This window comes from Leptonychotes weddellii, chromosome 1 (genome assembly GCF_054177405.1).
Source record: "Leptonychotes weddellii isolate Sample4059 chromosome 1, ASM5417740v2, whole genome shotgun sequence".
Classification (NCBI taxonomy): Eukaryota; Metazoa; Chordata; class Mammalia; order Carnivora; family Phocidae; genus Leptonychotes; species Leptonychotes weddellii.
In genome coordinates, this window is record NC_138369.1 from 162,507,082 (window position 1) to 162,530,250 (window position 23,169).

At 39.1% G+C, this 23,169-nt stretch overlaps 1 long non-coding RNA gene across 12 annotated transcripts in view; it reads left to right on the forward strand.

Annotated features, from left to right (window-relative positions):
* Positions 1 to 5,412: 5,412 nt before the first annotated feature.
* The window catches only part of LOC145716202 (uncharacterized), a 559,773-nt gene continuing 542,016 nt past the window's right edge, over positions 5,413 to 23,169 (forward strand). For 10 of the 12 annotated variants that reach the window (XR_014138714.1, XR_014138718.1, XR_014138715.1 and 7 more), the window contains exons 1-2: positions 5,511 to 5,750; positions 14,443 to 14,513. This is a non-coding gene — a long non-coding RNA (uncharacterized LOC145716202). The other 2 variants (XR_014138707.1, XR_014138709.1) reach the window with 2 other exon arrangements.

Consider the following 23,169-nt stretch of genomic DNA (forward strand, 5'->3'; position numbering starts at 1 on the left):
CTTAAAATAATAATAAATACAAGAAGGATTATTATTGGTTTATATAACAGAAAAATCCAGAAGAAGAGAGTCCGCTTTAGGAAGAGCTTTATATATCTAAAGAGTACCCTCAGCCCTTCATCAGTCTCTTCCCAATACCCACCCTTCTTCGTAATCACCACTTCTATCCATCTCTTAGCTCTTTTGTTCTCTGTGTTAATTTCATTCTCAGGCAGACTCTCACCATATAGAGACCCTCAGCTTCTCTTTCCAATTATTTCTAAAAAAATCTGGGTGTTAACTCCCTGACTTCGCCACAGTCACATGCCTGTCCTTGAGCTACTCATTGTAAATCTGTTTGACTGGGGATAGGCTACTTCCCATCCCTCCGAGCAGGATGGATTGGGGCTGGGTTTACCTGAATTAATTTGCAAAGAAAAATAGAGTTGCTAATACCCAGAAAAAGGGAAAATACATGCTAAGCAGACAAAAGAAGAGACGATTACTATAGTTTGAGGATATCAGAGAGTCAAATGAGATAAACATGCTGAAGTTTTTCTTTCTTTTTTTTTTTAAATTTTTTTAATTTATTTTTTGACAGAGAGAGACAGCAAGAGGGAACACAAGCAGGGGGAGTGGGAGAGGGAGAAGCAGGCTTCCCGCGGAGCAGGGAGCCGGATGCAGGGCTCGATCCCAGGACCCCAGGACCACGACCTGAGCCGAAGGCTGATGCTAAACGACTGAGCCACCCAGGTTCCCCTGAAGTATTTCTTTTAAAAGAAGTCTCATTCCATAATTTTTTTTCTCTACTTTTCACTTGTCTTCTGTTCCAGAGCAGGAAAACATCCAGTTTCTTCTTGCAACATATTTCAAGATGTCTCTGATGTAAAATGAGTACTTCGAGTTTATCTGAAAACACTGAAACCGTATCGTGTTTGTCTTATTAACACTTGTGGCACATGTGGTTGGATGTCAAACAATGAATACTTTTTGACTTTTCAATAGTGGTATGGATACATTGATTCTCTATAGTCAGTTCTAGGCTGGGTTTTGATAGTTTATAATGCAATTTCTCTGAAAGAAATTTTAGGTAAAATAATTGGCATTCCCATCTCTGCAAGTATGCTTCATTTTTATAGTGATTAAAAAAGTCCATTTAGCTGATTTGTCAGCCTTGTAAGAACTTGCTATTAGAAACTCATCAGAGTTCTTTGGAGAAGGGCATTTTATATGGGTAAAGGGGAGGAGAGTTTAAATCTTTTTGAAGTTATTTTTCAGTTTCTGATTCAAATTACCCAAAGTCCACATATAAATTAACTCCAACATTACCTCAAGGTTAGCAAGCTTGTTTTAACAACACCTTTTGATCTCATTTTGACAAAATGGCTTTACATTTCTGTGGATCAGTGTGGCTACCACAATACGTCACTGTCCTCAGGATACTCCAAGGGTTATCTTCAAATACCATGACTTAAAAAAAAAACATGCTGGTAAATGAATTGTTATGTACTTCAATACTATCTTTGTTTGGTTTTAAGAACTTGCCTTCCTAATTCCATAGTCAGGGCCTGAGTGTCCCAGAATAAATTGGTCACCACTCCAGACGGTGCATTAAGCAATCCATTCTACTTGGCCAGCATTTAGCATAGGGACTAGCAGACTCGATTATCCTTTCCTTACTTGTACAGATATTTCATCTTAGCCCCTTCTAGCTCCATAACATACCATACCATGATATCACAGAACTCTCTGGAAAACTCATTTATCTTACGGCCATTAGCATCTTTTTTTTTTTTTTTCCAGCTTCCCCCTTGTGTGCCCTCCATGGCTGTTTACAGTCTTGACTCCTTTCATGGGTAGCTAAGTACCTCGCAAAGGGCTCTTCCCCTTCCTTTGTTGCTGAAAGGGTTGCTTTCCATCTCCCCATCTCCTCTTCCTTTTTATTATTTTAAATATATTCCTAAATATGAAAAACAAGTGGAAGACATTTTTCAATGAGAGGCTATCAAGATGAATAGCTTCATGCAAGCTGTTTCTGTCTCCCTTTTCCCTAGTAACCTCTAGACCAGCCTCCACAGATTGTGACATTATGTATAGGCAATGAGGAGCATTCCACATTGACAGCACTCCTTGACCCAAAATGTGTTTGCCTGTCAGGGAAAAGTAAGAAGACGGGCCTCTGGTAGTCAGCTGGTTCAGACCCTTGCATTTCCAACGGAGTGTTCTGGTGAAGGGAAAGAGGAAGCAGAGATTCTCAGTTACCTTTTGGACCTCTGTGGGACTGTGGTTCTCCTGATTTCTGGGGTCCCTGCTTTTCAGCATTTGCCTTGATGTTTCTCCAAGCTTCTAACACAAATTAGTATAAAATAGTGGATAGAAATCATATATCTTGGTGACAAACTGCCAAAATTGAGGTGATAATTCCCAACTAGCTGTGTGACCTTAAAAAAAAAAACTACTTAACCTCTCTGTGCTTCAGTTTCTCAACAACAAAATAAATATAACAGTAATGCTAAATTAAAGATGATTGGAAGGATTTAGTGTCTACAACCCTTGTCTAAAACCCTTGAGACTAGATGTAGCCTAGAATTAAGAAATTTCTATTTTTTAAAGAAAGTTTGTATTACACAATGCTCCATGATAGAGTTTGGGTAGTGTAGTCAAACATATTGACAACTCTGTAGGAAAGCATATGGATATACACACTACATAAAGACTAGAAAGAGCCACATAGACGTTCAGGTCAGGTGTTGCCATCAAATGAGTTGTAAAATACGTGTTTCAGAGCTGGAACCACATGAGTATAAGTAAGTGTTTAGCCAAGTGTTTAACACATAGTAAGTTCCTCAAAGACATTGTCTATTATCATTATTATTTCATAAAAACATTTATTGAATGCCTACCATACACTATTTATTTTGATACATGTTATTTTTTTATGGAACTTCTTGATTAAGGTCAGCCCCCCCCTTCTTGTCCGGTTCTGATTAATTAATACTTAATTTTTTTTAAGACTTATTTATTTACTTCAGAGAAAGCAGGATGGGGGTGAGGCTGGGGGAGAGGGAGAGAGAAACTCAGACTCCACACTGAACGTGGAGCCATCACGGGGCTCCATCTCACCACTCTGAGATCATGACCTGAGCTGAAACCAAGAGTCAGACGCTTAACTGACTACACCACCCAGGCGCCAATAATTAATTTTATTAAGATTGAGTGAAACCTTCAGAACTTGAGGAGGTAGGTATCGGAAGAGTTTTTCTAACAAAGTTCTTTCATTTTTCTCCCCTAGATAACTTTAATACTCAGATACAGTCCACATTATTTTCTTTCAAAAAAATTTTTTATTGATGGATAATTGGCAGATAAAATGGTAAGGTATTTAAAGTGTATGAGGTGATGATTTGATATATGTATATAATGTGAAAGAACTCCCTTCATCAAATTAACACATCCATCACCTTATATATTTATCTTTTTTTTTAGTAAGAAAATTTAAGTGTACTCTCTTAACAAATGTCAATTATACAATGCAGTGTTATCAAGTAGTGTCACCATGTTATACATTAGATTCTAATCCTGTGGTGGTCGGGGCTCCAAGAACTGGAAATAGCTGCTAATCTCATCTCAACACCTCACCCACCCCAGCCCCCTTCACGACAGTGTTCAGACAGCCTCAGGTTTCTCCAAACATCTGTTCTCTGCTCCTGGGATGATTTGTCTCGTTTCTTTGTACTTGAGATGGCAAGCAATGTAAATATTCAGTTATAACACTTTATTTCCTTTTTGGAGCCACTGACAAGTGGACTATCTTGTATCTTCTACTGGACATTACATGGTAGAAATTATGTGAAAAATTTCATGACCAATTATAAAATACACAGACCATAGGACAACCCATACTCTTCTTCCCCACTTAATTTATATGAATTATACTTTGGTATTAGAGCACAGGAAGACTAACAACAGTTTATTGAATCTGTAAGTTCAGAGATGAAAGAAGTCTTTTTTTTTTTTTTTAAGATTATTTATTTATTTATTTGACAGAGAGACAGAGAGAGCACAAGCAGGGGGAGTGGCAGACAGAGGGAGAGGGAGAAGCAGGCTCCCCAAAGAGCAGGGGGAACCCAGTGTGGGACTAGATCCCAGGATCCTGGGATCATGACCTGAGCCAAAGGCAGACGCTTAACCAACTGAGCCATCCAGGTGCCCGAAAGAAGTCTTATTCCAAGATAATTGGCCAACACTTTGACCTGCAGGGCAGATCTTATATATTTTAAACCTGTATGTATTCAATGGCCTGCCTCAATTGTAGGAGAGGTCATTATAATTTTTTTCAGGAAAACATCTATAAGTCATATTGATAAGGAAAATCTGTGTCCTAAGATGGCCAAACAAGCCAGCGAGAGAGTCCCAGTCCTTCCCCGGGGCTCTTCCAGGTTCTTCTCTCTGCCCCGCTTCGCGCACGTGCCAAAAGTGCCAAGTACGCGGAAGTAGAAGTGTATAAATTGCCCCCTTTGTGCTCGAAGCTCAGATCTTTGGGAGCCCTGTCCTCTGAGCCCACCAGCGATAAATAAACCTCTGATCCTCCAAGATCTCCGAGTGCCATTTGGTTCTTCCGTCGGGTGATCCAGTCCAGGTTCCGTAACAGTATGGCCCCTAGTTTTCTTTTTAATTATTATTATTATTATTATATATTTTTACTGTTTTATAATTATAGACCAAATAAAACACATATCTTATAATTTTTTGTGTAAGCAGGTTGGCTCCTGGTTTTCATTTTTTGTTTTACTGTTAAATAACCACAAATGAATATAAGAAATTATATATGTATATATACACATGTATGGTATTTTGGGTATATAGATATAAAAATATCTATAGACAGGCAGACAGAAATCCAGATATCTCTCATAAAAAGGCCACCTAGACTTTTTCCCCAAAAAAGCTTTTTTTCAGGACACCATCACGATCCACTCAAATGTGAAATTCACTCAGAAGGCCACTTTATCTCCAGCCCGAAATTCCTGATGTTTTGAACACTTGACATGGTGGCCTTTAGGCTTACTGCACGTTGAACCTAAATTCTGTGGCCATTACCGGGAAAAGTACATCAGGCAGTGAACCAAGCTCTTAAAGGAAAGTAGTTTTTCAAGCTACATTATGGTGCTTTTGAAGGGAATAAAATCCTTAATGAGAAAATGAGTCTCCTGAGACTCTTGGCTCCGAGGTCAGCTCTGCACACTTGCTCTTTTAGTTGGCAGAGCATCTGTTAAGGGAAATTTCGGGGAGCCGATTCTGTAAAAGGTCCGGGGTGAAATAAAATGACAGCCTGTTCTCTGGAGCCTCTGTTGGGCAACTTTATAATGCTCTGACAGATTTTCTCTGAAGCTGTTCCCACGCAATACCCAGTCACCCAGCCTCTCCCCCTGCTACATACCAATGGAGGGAAGAGAAATGGTGTTGCTAAGAAACCTGTTGCAATCACACCTGATGGAACTAACACTTGTCAGCTAATAACAGTTTAGTGTGAATAAACTTATCAAATCTTCCCAAGTGGATTAATACATTGTCAGCTTCTGTAGGACTTGGGCTCCTGTATTTATTTATCTTTATTTCTATTCACATCTAGCGCAGCGCTAAATAAATGTTTTTGGAGTGTCAACTGAGGTCAGCCTGCTCTGCAGTATTGCTCTCAGCTGGCTCTTCCGAGGGGGAGCGAGGAGGAGGAAGGGAGTCTTTTCCTAGTCGCTGGCGCCCGAATCAACGAGGTAAGCAGTCCAAAGTTGTGGCGGCTTTAAGAGGCCGCCTGGGGGCGGGGGGGGGGGGGGGGGGGGGGTGACAGAATTTCCCTGACCTTGCAGAGTGATGATAAGGGGAGGAAATGACCCCTCAGATTCGGAATCACTCACCGACCACTAAGATGGGTATCGTGAATATTGCTGAATAAAGGATAATGGAAAATCTCTAAAAATTACTGTGCGTAAGACTTTTGGAGTCTCTCTAGGTGATCTCTGTTAGTTGGTGTTCTAATTGTGGTGGGCCTGTCCCTCCTCTAGGAGAGCGGTTAAAGGAAGCTTTGATAAGGGGAGACAGAAAGCAGGACTGGAATAATTTTGTTCATTGCCACTTCCCGCGGACCCATGTTTAAGGCTGCTGGGTAAGCTACAATCTACACTTCAACGTTGCGAGAAATGGACATGACAGTAAAATGTAATTACATTTAATTTATCGAATGCAGAATAATAACATTCTGTAAACTAGGACAAGTAAGAGAAAGGGAAAATCTAATCTGGTTTCCTGAATCTCTTTCCTCTCCATCTCTTTAGCATTGACCGAGGCTCACTGTAACATGTATTATAAGGAGATGAATTCATTGGTGTGGTTCTTTGTTATTTTACTTTCACCCAGAAATGTAATTAAGAAGCAAATCATATTACCTAATGACGGAGACAAAGTATGTCAGAAATGGCATTATTACTGCAAAATTATAGAAAACACAGACTCCATTCCCACTTCTAATTTATCACAAGAGTGATAAAAGGTCTAAATGCTCCTAAACAGTGAAATTGAATGAGAGTTATCAGCATTTTGTTACTTATGAGCACAACTAATTTCTTTTCACCCTTAGAGAGTTAATTATATAATTTATGATGCATTTTGCTGCTTTTGATGGTAGCAGTATATATAACAATGACAATCCTTGGCGTCCTACTTTGAAGAACTTTTATCTCAAGCTCTTAGGTGCCTATAAATTCACAGGACAAACTTACTAGTCATTAGAGTGGTAAGTAGTGTTCTTGATTAAGAAAATGAAACACAAGGAGTTCAAAGGTTTATGAACTTTATTCAAGTTTATGCAGCATTTATTTCCCAGGAGGGGGAAAAAAATCACCACCCGCTTAACTTCAGATGCCTCCTCTCTCTCAGCCTCTGGGACATAATAAAATCACTGGTATATACTTTCTCACCCTGATGAAATCTGCTGTCAGATGTGACCTTTTGTTCTTTCTGTTCAGACCAAACCCAGTCACCAACATGTGCCTGGAAGGGGCTTCAAACCTCCACTTAACTCCTTGTATGCTGCTTTTTCTTCCGCCAACTGTCCAGAGGCTGCATCTAATGTCTCCCATGCTCAGAGCTCTGGAAATAAGCCACACACTCCAGCAGTGACCCTCTGAGCAGCTGAGGGGACTTTATGCCAGGATATGCCCCTTCCAGGCACTTTTTATCTTGTTAGAGGGACCATGAGCGTTTTAGGAGGCCATTCTCAGCTCAGATACTGTGGTTTCCTCTGTAAAGGCTTTCCAACGTCATTCTTCTTTCCTGACCCTTGCCCTAGCACTTTGGTAGAGGGAACCGATTCTCCCAGGATCTTTCTGGCAGGAGAGGATACAGGAGAGCCTTTCTTATTTAGGGCAAGTTCAAGGAAAAAAGGCTGAGCTAAGAGTGATATCAAGACTGACATTGTTGAAATTTTGCCCCAGCCCCATGATCCCGGAACACAGCAGAGGTTAAAGAAATCCCCCCCCGCCCCCGCTTTTTGTTCCAGGAAACAGTGTCCTGCCGAGAACCATGTTACGGAATATGACTTTGATACAACCCACAGATGCCCCCTTGTTTAGCTGGAACAAGGCCAGACACAGATGCCCCAAATTTTCGTTCTTTGCCTCACACATGTTTAGCTGAACTGCTTGTCCCCACTGAGCAATCGGAACTAAATGATGGTTAACGGAACTTAAGTAGCTTCAGTATTTTTTTCTTCCCCCAGGTACCTGAACTTTGACTCACCTTCATCCTGAGCCAGCATACAACCAGACCTAAGGGCCCCTGGTCAAGAATAGTCTGGCCTCACAGTAAAACATTCTCTGATCTACTGTCCCATCAGGACACCGTGATGCTACATCACCGTACCTGTTTCTTTCTAGCCTGTTTACTCCTCCCTGGAAAGGAAAAAACCCTTTTCTGCTTAACTTGTAAGACATTTGCAAATGTCTGGTTAGAGCATTCTCTGGATTGCAATAGTCCCTCTCCCCTAATCTTTACACTTCCAGTATATTAGACCAAATCAAATGTCTACACACTTCTTCCCCAACAACCATCTCTCTCTCTCTATCTCTCTCAACTGCGCGCGCGCACACACACACACACACACTTCACACATATTATTCTCCAGAAAGACTCCAATATGGCTAAAATTTACATTTCTCTAATAAAAAAACAGGTATGGTAATTGAGCAAGTTACAAGGAGATTACCACAGAAAAGCACATTTTTCTTTATCTCTGAATTTCTGTGTACCTTTGATGTTTTCCCAAATTGCTTGGCAATCTCAATCCCTTATTGAGATTTCCATTTTATCTAGATGTGTCCTTCAGAACCCATTGGTAAAGCCAATCAGTTTGTCCCAGAGGAAAAATAAGCTTAGAAAATCCTTGTTTTAATTGTTTCTCTCCCCTTTCAGGAAAGAGCATGTTTTACCACAAAAATGCCAGACTACCATATCTGACTAAATAAACTCTGAGGATTTTAGATAGAATAAATAATGCTTATTGTAAAATGGTATTGTTTTGGTATTTTTTTTCTTATGGGAGAGGATCCATTCATGTCTTTTGAGTTAAAAATAGTATTTGTTTTTCTTAGCATTCATTACTAGACAGGGTCTATGTAGACTTTCACGGTTTAAGCCTTTTCAAATTAAATTTGAAGGACCACTATTCTTTCCTATCAGAGTAAAACACATTCTAAATCCTAATAAATCTGTTTCTTTAATATGCCACTTGATGTATAATAGTGCAAACAAAAACACATAATGGGTTCCTCTTGAGAAAGAAAAATGTATTCACTCCTGATGAAAGATCTTTTGATAATTCACTCTTGGCTTCACCACTTGATTTATATCATCTTCCCACATTAATTTGTTTTTAATTTTTTTTCTGCCTTCTAAAGTTTTTCTCATTTCAGTGACATATACGTGACAGATAAGGTTGATGAACTACAGAAGATTCTAACTCAGATGAAAAGCTTAAATTATTCTGCACTCCCATAGAATCCATGCAAGAAACTGAGAAGTCAGGATTTCCAAGGGCTTGATCATAGCATTTTAGAAACAAGTGATAAAATCAACAACAAAAAACCCCCCATTAAAACAGAGTTTATTTTTTTAGCCAATACTGAATGGCTCCCCGGAGTGTATTTTTTCCAAGCCTTCAGCTGATTCAATTGTGTACTCTAAAAATGATGGCAAAACTATAGAAGCTCTATAAAATCCATTCTTTATTACAGATCTTAATTTCAAAATATATTCCCTCTTTGAATTTAATTTTAATTTAGGGAAAAGTTATGACTTACTTAACTATCTTCGGGTAAGGAAGGAAGCAGTACAGATGATGATGCCTCAGGTGAAACCCACCGTTTTTAAAAATAATACCTAATCCCTTTACAGGGTACTTACCTTCATGGGGAAGCTCAACTATGTCAGTCCTGTACTGTGTTTCACCAGTCAAGTTAGATGCCCCTTACTGGAGCATTTTTCTTCATTCTGTCTCAGGAATAGGAAATACATTTCTGGTATCTTTTCTCTTCCATGATCAGATTGCTTGACTGCATTTTATGTATCTCTTCAATAGTGCTTTGATTTCCACCTATACCCTTTGCGATGATGATTGATTTGAGGGTGTGACCCTAGCTAGGAGACTGGCATTCCAGCCCTGGCTCCTGGGGTAAGAAAGCCTCAGGATGTGTCACTTTCCTCATCTGTAAAATGGAATTCTTGCGAAGATGAAAAAGGATAATGTATTTAAAGCATCCAATGCTGGGGATTTATCTATTTGCTTGTTTGCTTATTATTTATTTATGCTTCTAAATACTTCACTTAATTGTAGATGATGTGTTCCACTTATTTAAATTCTTTTTTTTTCCACAAAGCACCTGTAAATATTGCACTTTTACTATTAGCCAGAGTTGTATTAGAAACATCTAACCTAACTGACTGTGTACCCACTGGATGCTAAAAATGTCCTGGTTCTGTTTTGGAGTAAGTTTGGCTCATAAAAAGAGGCAAGCGGTGCAATTTTTTTTTTCTTAAAAATACATTTTTTCGTTATGCTCTCCTATGAATAGACTCCAGATTAACTTCATTCTATGACAATAATTTGGGGAAATAAATTCTTCAGGAACAGGTGGGAATGGGAATACTTTTAGACGGTAAATTCCTCAGGAATATATCAGCTTAGTTAATTTGCTACTTAACATCCCTGAGGGATTTCTGTCTTCAGAGCCCTGGACTGAAGGCTTTGGGCTTGTTTGCTTAAATTTAAGGATCTTTAAGCTGCAACTTGAGCAAGGTATGACAGAGACTATTCCTGTTAAATGGTGAGCATCCTCTCAGCTCTATCATGGGCATCTCTTTCAAGCAGAAATCACCTGGTTATTACAGCTTACATGTGGGATATTTTGTACAATCTGTGACAGTATGCAGTATCTCCAAAATAGTGTTTGTGGATGGCTTTGACCACTTAATTCTCTTAATTTCCACATGGATCCATGTTTTCTAAGCTATAACATAAGAACTTTAAGCAGCAGCATTCCCTAGCAACCCACCCACACTACTGACTTATTTAGATGTGTTCTATGGAATTGTGTGTTGTGTGTGAGTAGCTTTCGTGAGAAGTCCGCCACCCCTTTTCTGTTACCAAGAACAGATATATTTCCCACTGATTAATGGCCTAGTAATTAACAGTTAGCAGCGTGAATTTTGGAAGAAACTATTTACAAATACTGTTTTATTTTTATGCATCCCTGCTCTAACAGACTATTTCAATAAAAAGCACCCCCATGTTTTACCAAAGAGTTATTTTTTAATCTGATCCAATATTATTTTAATTTGTTGCCTGATCATTTATGTTTTTGAAATTAAGACTTTATATACATGTCCTGATTACCAGAATTCTTTTTCAGAGCAAAGTGTAATAATATAAACAAACTGATCAAGATGGAACACCATAGCTATCCTAATAATGTTAGGGGCTATTCATATGTTTTTATTAATCCCCATGACAACCTTGCAAGCATGTCTTCTACCTCATGGAAGAAGAAATATGGCTTGGAGAGTATAACTTGCTCAAGTCATACAGTCGGTCACCAGCAACACTGGGATTCTCACCCTGTCACCCTAATTCCAAAGCCCATTCTTGCTCTTTGCCCTATTTCTCAGTGTGTGTATGTGATGTATGCAACAGAGTTTCTGGCACAGAAATTATTTGTTGAGAGATGAAGAGTAAGTACTTGATAAAGTCATACAGATGTATATATATTAAATCTCTATATTACATTTTATATTTTTTATATTTTCATAAAAACAAATGCAAGTGGTCAGACCTCACACAGACCCGTCCTGAGGAAGTATTTATCTAGAATATTCACAAAACAAGACGAGTTGCACATGTGGGTTTTTCTGCTGTCCTCTGGCTGAAACAGAGATCGGACTTGGAAGAGAGACCTCAGCTCTTCAGTGGTGGGGTTTTCTAGACTGTCGTGATCACGGGTCCAGCCCTTGTGTTTGCAGCTCTGTGGCGGGCTGGGCTGAGGCCTGGCCTGCCCCTTCAGCTGCCTCGGTCTGGGGAGTTCTAGTTCTTGCCTGACGCAGTCACGGGCCGGAGTGTATCTCCGCTGCTACAGCTCATCCAGTCTGGTAGACGGGCGGCCTGTTACCCCTCAGCACTCCCTCAGCATTATTTGTCTTAAGCACACTTACTGCAAGGGTTCATGGAACTTTGCAAGGGACCAACACGCAGGAAATGGGTTTGAATAAGTTGCCTCCTACCTTTTATGTATGTCACCATTATTGTTTGTAGAATTTTATTTTATACGTGTGCACAAAAATTGTCACTGGTACCATAGCTCCTTGATATCATCTGTTTAATCCTTCACTGAGTTCAATTCAACTTTTTTTTCTTCTTCTCCTCTGGGGAGAATGTATAAACTTTCAAGGGAAAAAAAAAAAAGATTCATGAATGAGAATGGCAAAGATAATGGTTACAGTGCGAAGACAGAATTAGTGTAAGAACTACTTCTGCTTCACACGTTTCCTGCCAACCAAGGCCTGATTTGTTAAGGAGAGAAACGGAGTGGACAGTCACCTCTGTGGCATGGGAAGATGCAGCAAGGAAACTTCCGTGTTCCTCGAATATTCCCTTTTCTATTGACTACTGTTTGGAAAAATCCTGCACTAAAAGATTGTTCTGTTTAATTAAAGGCTTAAAGTGACAGTTCTCCTGGGAGGGCTTACACTGAGCAACTATCAATCCCTTTTGTGTGAATAAATTTCCGAAGAGTTAATAAGAAAAGGAATTTAGAGGGGGGCCAGTGGCAAGGAGAGCGTCTACAGCGTTCTTGAATACTAGAACAGGATCGGGAGGGTAGCCACTCAATAGGAAAATTAGCTGATGTCATTAAGACCACATCTGTCTCTGCAAAGTTTTTTCCATGCCCAATGCTGCCCTAATTTATGACTTATCAAGTGGCAGTTGCTTATTCTATTTTTTTTTAAAGATTTTATTTATTTATTTGACAGAGAGAGACACAGCGAGAGAGGGAACACAAGCAGGGGGAGGGGGAGAGAGAGAAGCAGGCTTCCCACCTAGCAGGGAGCCCTATGCGGGGCTCGCTCCCCGGACCCTGGGATCATGACCTGAGCCAAAGGCAGACGCTTAACGACTGAGCCACCCAGGCGCCCCTGCTTATTCTATTTTTAAGGTTTACATATATCCAACATCTAGATAATTGAAAATTCAGTTAGACACTCAATATATTCAAGTTTCTGGAAATAAGTGACTAATCAACTACTCTTCTTTCAACCTTCTTTCCAGATGAAAAGAATCATAATCCTAAATGAAATTCCAGGATCACCAGAGCATTTTCGTTTAATCTACTTAACAAAAGAATAAACATGGAAATGATAAAATGAATAATTTTTCTCTAAACTGAATATTATGGATAAAATTATGGAGCCATTTCATTCAACTAAGATTACATATGATTTTAGTTCTACTGTATACCCCAGGGGATTATAAAGGCAGCATTTGAATTTATTTATATTGCTTTTCATTCAGCAGAGTCAATAACAAAAAATGATAGGGAGGTTGCATATATTGTGCTTTGAACAATTTGTTGCCTTTTCTTGGGCTACCTTCTATACATATTTTTAAAGACACAAGTGTATTATTTGCTTGGATGTAACAAAATCCAATCATAATTACCTGGTAGAACCAGGAGCAATCTTGACCTGTCTCAGGAAATCCAAGAATGAGGAGTGCGGCCAGACCCTGTAAGGGACTGAAACTTAAGTACTGAAACCAAGGCAGTCAAGACAACCCAGAAATCCTCACCTCTCCCTTCCTCTCTTCAGATCTATGTGGCCCTTTCCTTTTGCTTTCTTCTGGGTTTTACCCTTCTGTAATTGCCCAACAAAGCTGCTAGGCAAATATGATTGTCCCAGTCCTAATTTTACATGATTTGCAGAGGCCAGCACCGAAGCCAAATAGAATCTGTTCCAACTTCACATTCTTGAGAAAGTGAATTTGATTGGTTGAACCTGGGTCAAGGTATGACACATTTATAATCACATTTCATCAATATTACTTGAACCATTTTTGAATCATCAAAAAGTTTTCTAGGTACCTATCTTCATCTGCTTAATATTTTATTTTATTTATTTATTTATTTTTTAAAGATTTTATTTATTTATTTGAGAGAGAGCGAGTACATGAGAGGGTGGAGGGTCAGAGGGAGAAGCAGACTCCCTGCTGACAGCAGGGAGCCCGATGCGGAACTCGATCCCGGGACTCCAGGATCATGACCTGAGCCGAAGGCAGTCGCTTAACCAACTGAGCCACCCAGGCGCCCCTGCTTAATATTTTAAAGTACAAAAATATTTGAATTGGTACATGGTGTCACTGCTTGATATTTTATTCCAAGCTACAAGTAGTCATTCTGATAATACTAGGGCCATTGGTATTTGTTCATATTTATAGGTGTATATTGCAGTCTCCTCAAAATAAATAACTACCGCATGGATTTTAAAAGTTATCTTTACATGGCTTATTTGTCATAGCATTCAACCCACAAAATTAAATCTCCATATTTGGGGGGGCACCAGTTTACTTCATTCTAATATTTTCACTTGATTCCATCAAGTCCCTTCACTGTGAAAAAGGAACATTAAACACACACACACACACAAACCCCAAAAACTAAACAAAAACCTTAATGCAGAATTCCTCTCCATAACATAAAATTTAGTCCACTTATCACCTCTTTGTGAAGTTGTCCCTTATAATGTTCCCTACACAGCCAATCTTGCACAACCAAGATCCTGCTTCCCACTCCCCTAGCACATGAAACATGCCAGAGATTGCAATATTCATGTTTGTAACTGTTTAATTTTTCTCTTTTTTCGATTTAGGCAATCAGCTTTGATAGGGCAGGAATTCTGTCCTGGTCAATTCGTGTCCTCAGTGCCTACTTATCACAGTGGTAAGTACATAGTAGGTGTAAGTCAATGATGACTTAGAAATAGCTAAGGGTTGCACAGATGGCTGAAGTATTATGGTGCTCCATGACCAAATGGAGTTTGTTGTATTCTAAGCTACAGATTTATCCAGAAATGGCTCACTATTTACCTTGGACTTAACCTTTCTTATACAGTTATCTTTTAACATGTTTTGAAGGACTTTTGAAAATAGAGTAATTTTTTTATAGAGAACAGTACAAAGAACACCAGTTTTATAAATGAGAATTGTGTGAAAATTTGTGTGACACCTGTAATATTCACATGTGACATAGATCAATCTATTATCATCTTTGGAGTAAAGGGAAATGAGGAGTTAACTACTTGGTTCCAAAAATATTAGCATAAAATCACATTGTTTTTGACCCAAGCTTCTTATGATAACCTATGTTATATTTTTAGAAATCACCTTACAATTTTCTTAAGTTATAATGACAAGTCAGAATACTTAAATGGAGAGTGAGCATAGAGAGGAAAGTGAAGTATAATAGTGTCACATTTTTAAGTCACAAACTTAGCAATTAAATATATAACAGTCTACTTCAGTTTAACAATTTCTTTCTGCCTTTTTCAATATCTTTGTGGTACCTATCCAGATTTGCAGGCTTTGTCTCCATCTCCCCTATTTTACTCTTTTCTCTGGATGACATTTAGGCACATTGACAACAGACATAATGTTATGTTATCCTTATCTGTTGGCTTCCGGGTTGCTCCAGTTGAGATGTAGATCATCTTGCGTGGTTTCCAGATGTGGTTTCTGTCCTTATTGTATCTTCTGTGAAGTGTCTTCATGTCATCTTTCTCTGCACAAGAAAATTCGTGGAATGCTGGCCATCTCCTTTTTTTTTTTAAGATTTTATTTATTTATTTGAGACAGAAAGAGAGCGCACAAGCAAGCACAAGTAGAGAGGAGGGGCAGAGGGAGAGGGAAGAGCAGGCCTGCTGATCAGGGAGCCCGATGCAGTCCTTGATGCAGGGCTCCATGCGGGGCTGGATCCCAGGACCCTGGGATCGTGACCTGAGCCGCAGGCAGACGCTTAACCGACTGAGCCACCCAGGCGCCCCTGGCCATCTCCTTCTGTTATCCAAGACAAGCACCTCAGTAAATCCTAACAGAAATCCTAGCAAAGATTTCTGATAGTATGATATGAAAGCCTCTGACTTTGGGCTATCAACGACACAACCACTGAGATATTACACAAACACCTCTAGATTTCCTTCACACTTTTCCCAGGCTGTGGAGAATGAAGATATCACCATTTCATGATCTAATCACTTCCTGGCTAAGTTATGCCACCATACTACCCTGTGTTCTCAGGCTTCAAAGAGTTTTGAAATTTTGTAGGTTATAATACAAAAATGAGGACTAAACCCTTGCCTTTAATATAGATATTTCTAACTATCTATCCTGGAATTGTGATCCCAAGGCAGATGGGATTTTTGTATCAAAGGACTACCTTTCACTTTCCCCATGTCTTCCTTTCCACCAAGACCAGAACTCTTTTTGGAAGAGTATTGCTTCACATTATGCTATGGACTGAACTGTGTCCACCCAAAATTCATCTGTGGAAGCCCTATTCCAATGTGGATGGTATTTGGAGATGAGACCTTTGAAAAGTAATTAGGTTTAGATGAGGTCATGAAAGAGGCCTCAGGATGGGATTAGGGTCCTCATAAAAAGGGGCCTCAGAGAGCTTCCTTTCTCTCTCTCTCCACCATGGGAAGACACAGCAAGAAGGTGCTGGCTGAATGCCAGGAAGAAATCACTCACCAGAACCTGATCATGCTGCCACCCTGATCTCTTCCAGCCTCTAGAATCATAAAAGAAATAAATTTTTGTTATTTAAGCCACCCAGTCTGTGGTATTTTATTATGGTAGCCAAAGCTAAGACACATTATATCTTCTTCTTCCTACTGCATGGCTTAATCTTAATAAGGATTGTTGTGGGACCAAATGCAATTTACCAAGAAGGGAACATACACTAGGGGTATTATAAAGTATTATTGCTGTTATGAGTAAAAGAACACAAAGAAGACCTCAAATCCAGACTAAATAATATTTTTCAAACTGTAGGTTACAACCCATTAATGGACTGTGAAAACAATAAAGCAGGTCACAATTAACTTTTCTTTTAATGATTTAGAATAGAACAAAATAAGATAGAAAACATCAGAACATTGCTTTGTGGAAATTTTTATTATTTAGTTGTATGCATGGGCATGTTTGCTTCACGTGTGTATACTGGTTAATAATATAACATACACTTCTTCCTGAGACATGAACTATTACAGCCACACCCAGCATGCTCAAAGAGATGCAGATGTCGGTTATCCTCTCATTCTAAGTCTCCATGGCCTTTAACAAGAACATATTGGCAACAATGCCTTCTGAAAGGGACAGTCAGTCTTGGAGACCATGTGGGATTCTGTCCTCCCAGTCTGTTCCTTGTACCTCATATATACATTGAATTTATCTCTATCGGATTTCAAAAAATTGATGATGCAGTCCCCACAACTTTTTTTTTTTTTTAGTTTTTTGGTATTTAATTTATAGATTTCCTTCAATTTTTCCCACCCACCTCCCAGCCTAGTTCTGCCCCTCTAATTTCCATTGTACATGGTTTAACTTCTCTGAGCATCATTTTCTTTATTTGGAAACTACGGGAGTTGGATTTGCTTTTATTTAATGTCCATTCTATCCCTAAAATTCTATATATATTGTTTTGCTTTTATATCAGAGTACTGCATCTATGACAGTGTTTCTCAACCTAGGATTCATGACCAGCCTCTCAGGGTCTGAGGATATATTCTCAAGGGTTGGAAAGCTTTAAAATTTGTTGCCATAAGTTTTTTTTGTTTGCTTGTTTTCACAGCCTTGGGAACTCAGACACACTTTTCTGGATGAGTGGCTTATGCAAGGGCTCAGAAACTTCACATTGTTTAGCATAAATTGGAGCACATTGTACTGTACATAGGATACAGAATGAGGCAGGAGCTATAAGCCGAATATATACATAAACAGCCTTGTAACCCAACTTGAGGATTTTGAACTTTATCCTAAGAGCAATATGTATATGTGTGGAGTGGGGGGTGGGTCATGAGGATGTTTATGGTAGAAGACTATAGAGAGAGTTCATTAAAAGGGAGAGATGAAAGGTTTTGTTTTAGAAACACTGCCAAGGGAGAGGGCAGGTGGAAGGTGACAAAATCCTGGTTCTAGTCAGGAAGGCTTTAATGTTAGCAGAGTGAGAAATAGTATTTGCCTGCACTAGGGCATGAATAGAGAGTGGAGAAGTAGAGATGTGGAGAAATCGGAGGAAAGATATATTCTAGACAGATTCATCAGAACTTGATATTGGACTAGATTTGGGGATTAAGGGAGAGGGATGTGGAGGATGACGTTGCATCTGGTTTGTGCAGTTGGTAAGGTGATGAAAAGGCCATCTTCTGAGAGCATTAGAAAATAGTGAAGTAGGAGGTAGGGAGAAATTAGACAAAATTGTTCATGTGGAAAGTGGGAGAGAAAGCTACCCACACATATCCTAGTACTATAATGCAGGGCAGAGGGCTCATTTGGAACAGGACGTTATGAATTTGTCTGTGCTTTCCCCAGTGACATTCAACAGCCAGTAGAGGCTAGGTAGTTATCAATCCAGAAGTTGGGAGAATATAAAAGATAGACATAAGTTAGAGACATTGGAGAGCCACTAAAATGTTGGATAGGTATTTTAAGTACATCAACTTGGGCCTCACAGTACATGTAGGATCAACACCAAAGGGGGAGAATGGACATAGAATTGGACAGAGGGGAATATTGAAATGCAATGCAATTTGCATTTGCAAGGAGGCCTGGCTTTTATACTCCCAATCTGGCATCTGGGCTCCTTCCATGGAGGAAAGTGTGGCTTTGGGTGAGGCAGCTCTTTTCAGCTCTGGACAGTGGTTCTCAAAGTGTAGTTCCCCAGAACATCAGCATGAGCATCACCTTGGTGCTTAGTAAAAGAATATCAGCCCCCACTGCAGACCTACTAAATCAGAAATCTGGAGGCACAGCCTTCCGTGCATTAAACTCTCTCTATGATTCTAATACAAATTAAAGTTTGAGAACCACTGGCTTCAGGAAATTTTGGAGAGAGACTCAGCTGAAAATTGCCAGCCATCTAGACTCTCAGAAACTGGGGAATAAGTGCATTGCTCCTGAAGGGGAGAACTGTGGGCACCACCCCTGCATCATCAATAGGTGGAGTTGGAAAGACCAGTCGGCAAGCAGCGGCTTCTATTCTGAGTTAGCAATATTGGGGGCAATTTGAGTAGGAAGGACAGAGGGGCCAAATTCAAGAATTTGAAAATGAATTATGAAAATGTACATGGAACCTCCTTTTCCATTTGCCTTTTTCTTTGTCTCGAGTATTCATCTAATCTACACAATTAATTAGGCATTCTTTAATATCAACAGCTCTTCTGAAGTCAACTACATTTATAACAAATACTTAATGGATAAGGAGTTTTATGTTGTGATTAATCAACGGAGTATCTTACTAGTTCAAAAAGTTAACAGTAACAACATTTTTTCCTTTATTATGTATAAGCTGGCAAAATAAAAAAAAAAGAGGAGCTTTTGAAAGTAAATCAGGTTATATTATATAGAAGTATGAATCTAAAGCAAATACATCTTTCCTTCGTTGATTAGCATAGAAGTCAAGTTTTCATTAGAAAACTTAACTTCATTAAGCGCTCGTGAGATTGTGTAAAACTTGCATTTAAATGCACATTCCATCAATTCTTTTCTAAGGCTGAGCTTCTGCATCTTAAATCCTTGTAGCACCAACCTTGACTAGAGAAATATTCATTGCCCACGCACAATTTATTTAATGCACAGAACAGCTTGATGGTTTGGTTCAGCGAAGTCTAGGTGCTATGAAGTTGGGCATCTTAAAATTTTCCCACCCCTCGGGGCTAGTAGTACCTGGAAAAAGGCAATCCATCTTGGGAGGGGATAAAGAGGAGACCTGTCAAGTCCCTTTACCTTGTTTTTAGATTACATGCAAAAGCACTTACTTTTGCAGGAACCAGTAAGCTTTCTGTGCCACTTGAAATAGGATAAATGCTGCCTGGCAAATGGAAACAAATAAAGATATAATGGGTTTAAATAGCCCCGAAGACAGAGATTCAGACTTATAGTTTAGTCACTACCTAAAGATAATTAGTAGCTCCTTAGGAAAAATTTAAGGTGTAAATCTCTCAGCAGAAGCAGTTTGAAACAAAGTAAAATATGGAGCAAGCAACAAACAGGTAGAGAAATATGTTTCAGTTTTCATGCGATAGTTGCTTTCTGGTTTGTTTGTTTGTTTTTCCTTAAAGATTTTATTTATTTATTTGTCGGAGGGAGAGAGGGGGAGGGAGAGAGCGAGCACACAAGCAGGGGGAGCGGCAGGCTCCCCACTGAGCAGGGAGCCTGATGCAGGACTCCATCCCAAGACCCTGGGATCATGACCTGAGCCGAGGCAGACGCTTAACCGACTGAGCCAGGCAGGTGTCTCTGCTTTCTAGTTTTTGAAGGACCAACTAGTTTTTAAAGACCAACTCCTAACTAGATGCAAGCTCAACCCCCTGATGTTGGGTGAGCCATTTGTTCTCTGTCAGTGACTAGGTGGTGTTCCTCCTGGCTTTTTATTATTCATCATTTTAGTGGTGTAGAGAAGGAGGATGACAGAAGATAATAAGCAACACTGGACAGCAGGTTTGTGGCTACTTAGAAGATAAAAAGGGAAGTCGAACTGAGCTTGCCACAGGCATGGATTAGCAGTGGTAATTTGGGATCTCCTACAGGCACATGGAAATAGTTATGGAGTTCTGTTATAGGTGAAGGTAAATATCAATTACCTCAATCTAGTTCAGTGAAGTTCTCTCACTATTCCCATTAATCCCTTTTACAAGTGAATTTTTTATTTTTTCATTGAAATTATTTTCTTTGTGTGCCCTATTCATGTTGCCCAAATACATGACTACAAATAGTAATGATATATTTAGCATGCGTATTTGATGTTAAAGCCAGAGTGTAAGGTCATTTACTTGACTCTTAAATTTATTTCCTTTCTTTTTGATTTTAATGAATGTTTTCTCCTGCTCCCATGAAGACCATGTGTTCAAGAAACTGACTCTAGGGGGCCTGGGTGACTCACTTGCTTGAGCGTCCAACTCTTGCTCTTGGTTTCGGTTCAGGTCCTTATCCCCAGGTTGTGAGATGGAGCCCTCATGGGCTCTGAGCTCAGTGTTAAGTCTGCTTGAGATTCTCTGCCAGTCTCCCCACTCTTGTGCACTCTCTCTCAATCTCAAATAAATAAATTAATTTAAAAAAAAGCTGACTCTATTGTTCGGTACAGATGAGGCACGTGGGCTCCCTGGCCATAGTGATTTATTCAGAGATGGATCTGTGATTTAACTGCTCTGATCAGAATGAGTCTCTGGACATTTATTTGGAGGTTGTAGCAGAAATGCTGTCTTTGCTGGATAGGAATGATGGTTGGATAGTATGATTGCTTAGGATCCACTGTCCTCCATCTTGGACTATGAGAGGAGAAGCCTCTAATGAATGAAAGACACACTCAGAAAGAGGAATTGAGACATACAAAATGGATAAAACAAGTCCTAGTAATACCTTTTAAACTATGGTTCAAGCACTACTTGAAAGACCTTTCAGCCACAAAAACAGTAGTTACCTTCACAAATTAAGCCTGTGTGAGTTGTGTTTTCTACCATTTGTAAACAAAAGCATTCTGATAAATGTGGTAATCTTCCTTTCTCCAATCCCTAAATCATATATTTAAAAAAGAAGAAGAAGAAGAAGAAAGAAGAAGGAGAAGGAGAAGAAAGAACGGGGCACCTGAGTGGTACAGTCAGTTAAGCGTCCAACTCTTGGTTTGGGCTCAGGTTGTGATCTCAGGGTCATAACATTGAGCCCCGCATCGGGCTCCACTCTCAGTGCTGAGTCTGCTTCAGATTCTCTCTCCCTCTCCCCCTGCCCTTCCCTCTCGTGCTCTCTCTCTCTCTAATAAATAAATAAGTCTTTAAAAAAAGAAGAATAAGAAAAAGAAACAGAAAAAGACACGCATACATAGCAATATTTCTATAGGACCGTAAACTATTTTCTGACTATCCTATATGGAAGTCATGGGCGCATGCAATACCTTACTTTAATTGCTTATCTCAGAACAACATAGTTGAAGTCATCCATAGCCAACGAGCAATTTGGAGATTGCTTACTTTATTTTCCTTATCTTCATTCACTGCCAGGGAAATAAATGTAATATAATCAAAGTATTATTTAGGAGTCAGGAGGTTTCTCAATATTAACAAAAATCCTGTTTCATTCAAATATTTTGCTCATGGTAATAAAGAGCATAAGAAAGAGAATGAGAATCACAGAACAAACAAATTGTTTCTTCTCCTATTTCAAAGATTACCTGGAGGTATCTGTTGCCCTTTACTGTATAATTAGAAAGATGCATTACTTGAAGTTAAAATTTCCAGTGAATAAAAAACATGTTTTCATGAATATATTGATCTAAATAACTTAGAGAAAACTCATATGCTTTTATTGCAGGTCAAAACTCACCAGTGAAGCTCCATCATTAAATAACCAAAAACGTCTGTGGTTCTATTTTGTTTGTTTTTTTTTTTTTTTCAATTTGACTGCATAAGTATGTTTTTATAATAGTTGTTGAGTACACATTTTAGTGTCCTTGGTTTTTGGCGGGTTTTTGGTTTTGTTTTGTTTTAAGTATTCAGAACATCAGTAAGACAGCATCTTTGGGGACTTCAAAATGAAGAAACATTATAGAAGGTTTCCTCTGTATGATACCACTTACTTATTTGTATATTAATTTCTAAAGTATCCATCAAAAATTATCAGGCATCGTTTTTACTTTTCATGCAAAGTTTAATAATCTTTTAAATATCTTTCATAGCATCCTATTGCCTTCAGGATAAAGTTTGAGCTGTTTAGGGTGACATGTAAATCTCTTCATGATCGGACTTCCGTATCTTCATCTCTTGACATCGTGCTGCATGTAATGGATGTTTTATTCTTGGTCTCTTATAAACTGCCTGTGCTTCAAGGTTCAACCCAAACATTATCATAGGAGAATCACTCCTCCCCTCTTTCCTTTCCTCTCTTTAAACACAACCCTTCTTTGGGGCTTTGGCCCTTGCTGTCATAATATTCATGGCAATACTATGGTGTGTTGTAATTATTGACTTGGCTATAAGATTACAAGCCTTTTTGAAGGAGCAATTCTGAATTTTACCTTGGCATGCCTAAGACATAAGGATAGTGCTTATATATGAAACTTAAGGGAGTTTACTGAATGGATGAATGAATGGAAATTGAATAGAATCTTGCTCCCAAACCAATTCACATTCCTTGTTACGAATAATAGTAGACCGACATAATAACCCAGTTCTTTACCTCTCCCTGTGTCCATACCTATTATCATATACCTTTGATATGACCCTCACACTGACTCTTAAACTCTGCCCTGTGACTTGCCTTGGGCCAATGGAATGTGGGTACACAAGATGCAAGCAGAGACTGGTGGAGAGGCAAAGGAATTAGAACTACTC